Below are 8,073 nucleotides of genomic sequence, written 5' to 3' on the forward strand. Positions count from 1 at the left end.
ACCAAGGGGGAGCAACTGGGGGGGTCAGGGGGCAACTGGGGATAGAAATGGGGGGTTGGGGGTGGAGGGAGCTGGGGACAGGGATGGCGGTGAGGGCTGGGGGGCACTGGGAGTAGAGAGGGGCTGGGGACTGGTCTGGGGGCTGAGGACACGGCAGGATCCGCACCGAGGGGGTGAGACCTGAGACCTGCACTGCGGAGGGGGGGGCTCCTGCCCGGGACGGGGCGGGGGTGGGGGGACCTGCACGGGGAGGGGGGAGGCTGCACCTTCTCCCCCGCCGTGGGGGTGCACGGGGGAGGGGGGGCTCCTCCCTCTCCTCCCTCCCGGCCGGCGGGAGCAGCCCCTCCAGCGGCGGGGCCGGTGCGGGGCCGGTGCGGGGCCGCGGCGAGGATGCCGGGTGCCGGGAAGGAGCGCTCCGCCGCCGCGACCATTTGCTGCCTCCTCCTCCTCCTCCTCCTCCTCCTCCTCCTCCTCCTCCTCCTCTCCTCCGCCTCCCCCCGAGCAGGTAACGCCGCCGCCCCCCGGCCCCTCCCCGCCCCCTCCGCCCCCCGCTGCTCGGGGGGTCCCTCCTGAGGGGGGGGCGCACCCCGTTAGCAGCGTGCGGAGCGGGGCACAAACTTCCCCGGGGGCTCAGCACCCCCTCCCCGCTGCTGGGATGGTTTTTGGGGGGGATATTTAGCTGTTTGCGGGGGGGGGGAGTTGGAAAGGGGGGTGGGGGGCACACGGGCACTACCCGGGGAGGCTGAGCTGGGCTGGGGGGGTGCTCTGGGCAATGTGCCCCCCACTCCCTGCAAGGTCCTCCCCCCCCCGAGGTGCTTGCGAGGCTGCGGGGAACCCCGCGGTGCCACTCCAGGGGGGAGGGATGTACCCCCCAGATGGGATGGGGCGAGGGGACATGGCAGGGGAACAGGGCAGGGGCCCCAGCCCTCACACCCCACCCCGAGCCCTGGGACCCTCGGGCTGGGAGCTGCCGCCGGCCCTGTGGGAGGCTGGTGGCTCCGTGCCGCGATAGAGAGCAAAAACCGCAATAAAATCCCCCAAACCCCGGAAAACGCCGCCTTTCCCTCCAAACCCGGCAGAACTTCGCTGCCTTTGAACCGTCCCTCGTGCAGCCATGGTCCCCAGTGTCCCAGCAGGCCCTGCAAACTGGGAGAAAAGTGGTTTAAATTCACTCCCACGTGGCCAGGAGGGTGCTGGGCTGTGGGCATGATTGCCCCGGCCCCAAAAGATGGGTGATGGGTGGGGGTTTGTGACCATTTCTGCCCCAGCAGAGCCCATCCCGCCCCGCTCCCATCCTCAGTCCCATCTCCCCATGAGGCCGGGGCTGGTTTTGGGCCCAAGGTTTGAGAACAGCCATTTGTGTGTAAAAAAATCAGTTTAAAATCAGAAAAAAATAACCAAAAGTTAGCTGAGGAGGGAGTCAACCAACCCAGAGGGGACACATGGCATCCCCTTTGCATTGCACAGCCCATTGCATGTAGCTCAAATTAACCGAGATTGATTTTGCTGGAAAATTTCACCCAAACTGGGTTCATCTGGGCTTTTCCCTCCTGATTTCTGGGGTTTGCCATTAAACTGCAAACCCTCCCGGCCGGGCTGGAAGGGGAGGAGGGTTTTCCAGCCCTGGGTAAAGCAGCGTGTTGCAGTGCAAGGGGTGGGTGAGCCCCGGCCCCCCGGGTTGGGCTTGGTGCTGTAGGGTCCCCCCTCGCACCCATCCCTTTGCAGGGCAGGAGCTGGAGGTAGGAACGTGCGAGATCACGGCGCTGGACCGGGACCTGAGCCACCCGCGGCGGACGATTGCCCGGCAGACGGCACGCTGCGCCTGCCGCCGCGGCCAAGCCGCCGGCACCGCCCGGGCCAAGCCGGCCTGCGTGGACGGTAACAGCAGCCCTGGGGGGCCGGTGCTGCTCGGTGGGGACCCGCGGGAGGGGTGCAAGGGCCCGTGGCTGGGGACGCAGGTCCTGGCTGGTGCCGTGGGGCTGGTGGATGCTCTGGCTGGGGTTGGCAGCTGTCCCCCCCGGCAGCACCTTCTCTGCCCCTTTCACCCCGTCTGGCCTCTCCGTCTCCCCCCCGCACTTTCTCCCCATAATTAGACCATTGTCCCCCGTGCACTTTTCTTTTAGTGGTCCCCAAATTGGTCCTGTGCTGGCTGGGCTCATGTGCTTCTTCCCTGCATCCCTCCATCTCTTCATCCATCCCTCTGGCCATCCCTTCATACACCCCTCTGGCCATCCCTTCATCCACCCATTCCCCTTCCATTCATCCCTCTGTCCTTCCACCCCTTCCCTGTCCATCCCCCCATCCACTCATCCCTCCCTCCATCCACACACATATCCCTCCATTCATCTACACATCCACCCCTCCCTGAATCCACTCATCCATCACCTCGCCCTCTATCCCTCCGTCCTCCCCTCCATCCTTCCCTCCATCCATCCACCCACCCCTCCCTCCATTTCTCCTTCCGCCTCCACCTCTCCACACACCTCCACCCTCCCAAACCTCGCCGTCCCACCCCCCTGGCAGCCCGGCTCATCGCCAGCCGGCAGTGGTGCGGGATGGAGCCGTGTGAGGAGGGGGAGCGGTGTGCGCTGCTCCGAAACCGCTCCGGCTGGAGCTGCACGAGACAACTGGGACGTATGAAAACTATCACAGTAAGTGTCGTCGTGTCCGTGTCTCTCCCGCCCCGCTCAGTGTCCCTGCTCCCACCTTCTAGGGGGGAAACTGAGGCAGGGCTGGGTGCAAGGTGGGGAAGGGGTCGGGGTGCTGGAGCCCCAAGAAGGGAGCCCTTGGGGGTGGGGCGCACATATCAATGCCAGGGGTGGTTTATTAGCAGCAGGGAGGGGCTGATGGGGTGGGGGAGAGGGACTGGTGTGCCCCACACACCCCAGCTGGGCCCCCCCCGCCCCAGCACAGCCCCAGGTCCCCCTGAGCCCACAGCACCACTCGGCACCCATGAAATATTCTCCCAATATTTTCCCCGCAGGTCTCCTGACAGAGGCTGGCGCGTGAGGACGAGGGGACTCGCTCCAGAGCCAGCGGGACGAGCCTGAGCAGGGAGCGGGCTTTGCTCCGTGCCGTCGTGCAGGGGCCTTGACCCCCACCCTGGGTGCCCCAGGCCAGGGGAGGGACCGGCCGCCCTGGGGACAGTCGCCGCGTGCTGGGGACTTGTGGGGTAGCTGCAATGCGGGCAGCGTGGCTGGAAGGATGGAAAGCCCCGTGGGCTCCCTTTGCCTGTGGAGGGTCCCCCAGGGCCACGATGCTGAGGAGGAGGAGGAGGAAGAGGCCACTGTGGTCCCATTTTCCAGCTCTGCCCCCCACCTCACCCTGCAGGCCCTGAATTTTGCAGCAGTTGAGCAGCGGCAGCGCCTGACCCAGGTTTGGCCGCCTGTCGGGGTGCAGGGGGTGCAGGGAGCTGCAGGTGCTGGGTGGGGGTCCTGGGGACGGGGCCGCTGAAGGTACCCGGGGGCAGTGGGGGGGGGTGGGACAGCCCTGCTGCATGGTGGGGGTCGCGGGGCTTTGCAGGGTCTCACCCCCGCGAACACGGCTGGGTGCCCTCTGCAAAAGGGCCAGCGAGGAGAGAGGCAAAGCCAGCGGCCTCGAGGTGTCCACGGTGTGAGGAAATAAAAGTCTGGTTTATTACACAGCTATGAAAAGCTCTGGTTTATCTGGGATGGGGGCAGAAATCACCCCCACTTCAAGAGCTGCAAAGCCCCCAGGTCCCTGCCCCATCCCCCGCAATCAGTCCCCAAGCCGCTAATTCATGGCTCAGCCTAATTACCTCGATGGGATTTTTGGGACCTGGTTTCCTGGTGCCACTCAGTGAGGGGCTGGGGGCGACACCAGTGGGGACCCCCATCACAGATGGGCCACCCAAAAACCTGTGCTGAGACCCCACACAACTCACTTCATGCCCCTTTGGGCTGCCCCCCCATCACCAAGGCATCCTTTTCACCCCAGTGCTGTTTGAATTTCTTGGTGTGGCTCCTCACACTCGCTCGACCCCCCATTCCGGGCCGGGGGGATGAAACGGGGGGCGAGCACCAGGGCTGGGGCCAGAGCGGGCGCCGCGCTGCAGCTGGTGTGCCGGGAGGATGCCATTGTCATGGAAACCTTTTAGCTGCAGAGTAATCCAGTAAGTCATAATTTCATTTGTTAAAAGAAGAAAAGATGGGGGGGGGAAGAAGCTATTTTATTAATAATTTCATCCCAAAATGTCAGCAGGGAAGTTAATGGCAGCGGCTGGGCTGAGGTAGGCCTGTGGCTGCTGTTTTAACGTGCTCTCCTCCAGAGAAGCAGCTTCCCAGCACCCCTTCTTGTTCCTAAATCCTCCTTCTTCCCCATTCCTTGCAACAGGTGGAAATAATAGAATAAAAAATAGTGAAGGACTCCCCTTTTCATACCTTCACCTACAGCTGCAGCTCTCCCTCAGCCAGGGAACACCGGGCACTGTATAACCTTCCCAGTTACAGGACTCCAAGTTAAGGTAAAAAGGCTTGCAATGCTGACAGTAAGACTTACCTCATTTTTTTTCGTTAAGGCCCCAAAGTAACAGAATTACGGCAGAAGGCATTGTACGGCGGAGGGTCGGGGGATTGCGGCAGCAGGAGGAAGCACCCGAGTCCCTGGGGACGCCACAGCCGGTGACAGCCGAGGGTGCAGGGTCTTGGGAAACCAGGGGGTTTTGGCCTGTCAAACCCGCTGCCCTCAAGGAGATGGTAGGGATGGTGATAAGGAGCTTATTTTTTGCTTTAAGACACTAAGGCATTAAAATTGCAGTACAACAGCTCCAGCAAGACTGCCAGGAAGGCAGCGAGGGGATGGCTGGAGCATCCCGGGGCGGTGCCCGGAGCTGGGCAGCACCGGAGGAGCAGCGGGATGGGTGCCCAGAGCACTCACGCGCGGGACAGACCTGAGCTTTTCGTGCCTGTTGCAGCCTCCGGGCCAGCTCGACGCTCACTTGCCTCCTCCCTGGGTGTGCCTGCTGCCCCTGCACCTCCGCCGAGCCTTGCCGCAGCTGACGGCTGGGATCAGCCTTACCGGCCTGCCCAGATTTGGCCGCGCCGGGTATCGTAGTCCAGCTCCTCACGCTGTTCCCTTTAATTTAAATTCACCTGGAGATAGAGACAAGCCTTTCTTTTAAATCACCTCATCCCCACCAAAGCCTAAATATCCTTTTCCTACCACCCGTCACCCCACTCAATTCATTACCTGCCGGCGCCCCTAACCCAGTCCCCACAGAGCCTCTCCCCAAGCCTTCGCCCTCGCTCCGCGCCGCAGCCCCAGCCCGCGCATGGCCGAGGGAGCAGGTCCTGCAGAAGGAGCTGGGGTTGGGCAATGAGAAGCAGCTTAAAATTTCCTCAGAAGGCAGGAGAAATAGTTTCGCGCAGCCACAACCAAGAATGAGAAATGAAAAGTTCACGCTTCAGCAAGCGCATCTGCCTGAAAAATTTATTTTATTTGGCAAAGCTAATGGAATAATTAAAATATATTAGCATGAAAATTTCATTTCTTTTCTGATCAGTGTTGAAGTAAACAGGCAGAGTTAAAATACATAGGCTATGACGCAAATTCTTCACCAGCATCCCCACAAAAGCTCCCAGGACAGCTTGGCCAGTCTTGTTTAATATCTTTATCAATGATGTGGATGAGGCAATCGAGTGTGCCCTCAGTAAGTTTGCAGATGACACCAAGTTGGGTGGGAGTGTTGATCTGCTCGAGGGCAGTAAGAGTCTGCAGAGGAACCTGGATGGGCTGCATCGATGGGCCGAGCTCAGCTGGGTGAGGTTTAACAAGGCCCAGTGCTGGGTCCTGCCCTTGGGTCACACCAACCCCAGGCAATGCCCCAGGCCTGGGGCAGAGGGGCTGGGAAGTGCCCGGCGGAGAAGGCCCTGGGGGTGCTGGCTGACAGCCGGCTGGGCATGAGCCAGCAGTGCCCGGGTGGCCAAGGAGGCCACCAGCCCCCGGGCTTGTGTCAGCCCTGGTGTGGCCAGCAGGAGCCAGGCAGGGATGGGGCCCCTGTGCTCGGCCCTGGGGAGGCCCCACCTCGAATGCCGGGCTCAGGTTTGGGCCCCTCGGGACAAGAAGGGCCTGGAGGGGCTGGAGCGTGTCCAGAGAAGGGCAGCGGGGCTGGGGCAGGGTCTGGAGCACAAGTGTGCTGGGGGGCGGCTGAGGGGGCTGGGGGGGTTTAGCCTGGAGAAGAGGGGGCTGAGGGGAGCCCTTCTCGCTCTCTGCAGCTGCCTGAGAGGGGCTGGAGTGAGGGGGGGTCGGTCTCTGCTCCCAAGTCACCAGGGACAGGACGAGAGGGAACGGCCTCAGGCTGCGTCAGGGGAGGTTTAGGTTGGATATTGGGAAAATGTCTTTAGTGCCAGAGTGGCCAGGCCCTGGCACAGGCTGCCCAGAGAGGTGGGGGAGTCACCGTCCCTGGGGGGGTTCAAACACCGTGCAGACGTGGCCCTTGGGGACATGGTTTAGGAGGCCTGGGGGTGGTGGGACTTGATGATCCCAGAGGTCCTTTCCAACCTTAATGACTCCATAATTCTACAACTGGTGGTGTTAGCAGCCATCCCAGCTTTTCCCCGACGTCGGGAGCTCTTGGTGCCCGTGGAAATGCCCAGGGTGTGCCGCGGCCGCAGGGGTGTGCAGCGAGCCAGGCTTCCCCGGCTTGCAGGACTCCGTGGCTCAGCGCCGGGGTCACAGCGCTGCAGCTCATGGGGCTGCGCGGCTCCGTCGCCTTGCAAAGCGGAGCCTGACTCCATTCAACCCGTACGGGTTGCAGGGGATGTTAATTCTGCTCTACCAAGGGTTGATCAAACCTGGCTGAAGGGCAGAAAAACTCACACAACCAAAATAAGAACCAGGGCAAAAGATTTGCCCCGCACCGTTCCCAGGCTGCATCGCCACCTGCCCCACGGACTTGGGCCACGTCTCTCGCCAGCGGTCTCCATAAATCCCCAGGTAAAGCCCCAACACGTATTTCCAGTGCTATCAATCCATCGACGATGCCTTTACTCTGGTTCCTTTATTTCTCTTCCACCAAACGCTCTCTGATGGATGGCAGTGTGGGAGAACGGCAGCTGCTCGCCGCTCTTTTACTTTAAAATTTAAATAATTTTAATTTATCTTTAAAGTGCTGCTTTTCGTTGTGCTGTACAATGGGCTGGTTGGTCGCTCCAGCCAGCCAGAGACCCCGTTAGCCAGAAAAGTAAGGTTTAAAATTTAATCTTGTGCTTTTTAGAATGAGCTGGGTGGGGTTTGGGTTTTTTTGTTGTTGTTTTCTGGATCTTCTTTTTTACTGGAGGAATTCTTTTAAGAAAATGCCTGCAGGTGGGAAGAGAGGAGTTAATCAGGACGGTGCCAAGAGTGAAGTCAATAAACTGGAGAAAAAAATCCAGCTCTCCCATCCATGCGAGCGCCGCGAGAGGCATCGGTTTCTAGCACTGCCCGTCCATCCTCCTCCCTTTGTCTGTCTGTCCATCCCCCCAGTTTCATTTCCCCTGTAACTCTGGTGCATCGCCGAAAACCTCACCGAATCCCAATACCCACTTTACAGCCTCAGCTTCTCCGTGCTGGGTCAGGAGCGCGGGCGAAGGGAGGTTTCCTGCCGGGAGCAGAACCGAGAAGCAGCCGAATCCCGACAGATTCCCCCGGCACCGCCCAGGCATCGCCCCGCTTGCAGCAAGAGTGCCGAGCAATGCAGTTATTTCCATAACCAAAAGGGCTCTGATCGGAGCAAAACCTGGGCTTTTCTTTAAGGAAAAGACCTGCTGGCTGTGGAGGTTTTTCACAAAGCCCTTCCCCGGCCTGGCCGCGCACTCCTTTCGCATTTCCCTCGGCAGGGAGCGAGGCCCGAGCTCCGTGTCTGCCGTCAGCTTCACCTCCCGCTTGGCACGCGCTGAAGTGCCCCTGGTCTGCAAACGCTGCAAAACGTCTATGCTAAAAAAACCCCAAACCCAGACTTATAACCATTTCCATAGAATGTAGTAAATAAATAAGGGGGAATAAAAATTCCAGGCATGCTCAGATAAAAACTACCCTTTTCCCTTTCTTAAGCCGGGCTGCAACAAATGCGGGACT

This window comes from Phalacrocorax aristotelis, chromosome 21, assembly GCF_949628215.1.
Source record: "Phalacrocorax aristotelis chromosome 21, bGulAri2.1, whole genome shotgun sequence".
Lineage (NCBI taxonomy): Eukaryota > Metazoa > Chordata > Aves > Suliformes > Phalacrocoracidae > Phalacrocorax > Phalacrocorax aristotelis.